The following is a 2,043-nucleotide window of genomic DNA, read 5'->3' on the forward strand; positions in this document are numbered from 1 at the left end:
CTTCTTGAAGTCTGAGGGTACTTCGCCTGTTTCATACATCTTGCTCACCAGATGGTAGAGTATTGTCAGGACTGGCTCTCCCAAGGCTGTCAGTAGTTCTAATGGATTGTTGTCTACTCCCGGGGCCTTTTTTCGGCTTAGGTCTTTCAGTGCTCTGTCAAACTCTTCACGCAGTATCATATCTCCCATTTCATCTTCATCTACATCCTCTTCCATTTCCATGGTATTGTCCTCAAGAACATCGCCCCTGTATAGACCCTCTATATACTCCTACCACCTTTCTGCTTTCCCTTCTTTGCTTAGAACTGGGTTTTCATCTGCGCTCTTGATATTCATGCAAGTGGTTCTCTTTCCTCCAAAGGTCTCTTTAAATTTTCCTGTAGGCAGTATCTATGTTACCCCTCGTGAGATAAGCCTCTACATCCTTACATTTGTCCTCTAGCAATCCCTGCTTAGCCATTTTGCACTTCTTGTCGATCTCATTTTTGAGACATTTGTATTCCTTTTTGCCTGCTTCACTTATTGCGTTATTGTATTCTCTCCTTTTATCAATTAAATTCAGTATCTCTTCTGTTACCCAAGGATTTCTACTAGTCTTCGTCTTTTTATCTACTTGATCCTCTGCTGCCTTCACTATTTCATTCCTCAAAGCTACCCATTCTTCTTCTACTCTATTTCTTTCCCCCATTTCTGTCAATTGTTCCCTTATGCTCTCCCTGAAACACTGTACAATCTCTGGTTCTTTCAGTTTATCCAGACACCATCTCCTTAAATTCCCACCTTTTTGCAGTTTCTTCAGTTTTAATCTACAGTTCATAACTAATAGATTGTGGTCAGAGTCCACATCTGCCCCTGGAAATGTCTTACAATTTAAAATCTGGTTCCTAAGTCTCTGTCTTACCATTATATAATCTATCTGATACCTTTTAGTATCTCCAGGGTTCTTCCATGTATACAATCTTCTTTCATGATTCTTGAACCAAGTGTTAGTTATGATTCAGTTATGCTCTGTGCAAAATTCTACCAGGGGGCTTCCTCTTTCATTTCTTAGCCCCAATCCATATTCACCTACTACGTTTCCTTCTCTTCCTTTTCCTACTGTCGAATTCCAGTCACCCATGACTATTAAATTTTCGTCTCCCTTCACTACCTGAATAATTTCTTTTATCTCATCATACATTTCATCAATTTCATCATCATCTGCAGAGCTAGTTGGCATATAAACTTGTACTACTGTAGTAGGCGTGGGCTTCGTGTCTATCTTGGCCACAATAATGCGTTCACTATGCTGTTTGTGGTAACTTACCCGCACTCCTATTTTTTTATTTTCGAGTCAAATGAAAACCTTAAATATTTTTTAAAATATTATTTATTGTGCAGAAGTGGTACAAACCTGTATCACTTTTCAACATAATCTCCCCCATGCTCAATGCAAGTCCTCCAACACTTACAAAGTGCATAAATTCCTTTAGAAAAAAATTCTTTTGGTAGTCCGCACAACCACTCATGCACTGCGTGGCGTACCTCTTTATCAGAACGGAACTTCTTTCCTCTCATTGCGTCTTTGAGTGGTCCAAACATATGGAAATCACTTTGGGGCAAGTTCTGGTGAGTATGGTGGATGAGGAAGACACTCAAAATGCAGGGCTGTGGTTGTTGTATGGGCAGTGTGGGGCCTTGCATTGTCATCCTGCAAAAGGACACCTGCTGACAGCAATCCACGTCGCTCTGATTTGATTGCAGGCAGCAGATGATTTGTTTAGGTGATCTGTGTATAATGCATTGGTGACAGTGGCCCCTCTAGGCATGTAATGCTCCAAAATGACGCCTTTTGTTGTCCCTAAAGAGTGTCAGCATAACCTTCCCTGCTGATGGTTCTGTTCGAAACTTCTTTGATTTTGGTGATGAGGAATGGGGCCATTCCTTGCTCGCTCTCTTCATTTCCGGTTGGTGGAAGTGAACCCAAGTTTTGTCCCCAGTAACAATTCTTGCAAGGAAGCCATCACCTTCTTGTTCAAAGTGCCGAAGAAGTTCTTCACAAGC

The sequence above is a fragment of the Schistocerca piceifrons genome, chromosome 8, assembly GCF_021461385.2.
Source record: "Schistocerca piceifrons isolate TAMUIC-IGC-003096 chromosome 8, iqSchPice1.1, whole genome shotgun sequence".
NCBI lineage: Eukaryota > Metazoa > Arthropoda > Insecta > Orthoptera > Acrididae > Schistocerca > Schistocerca piceifrons.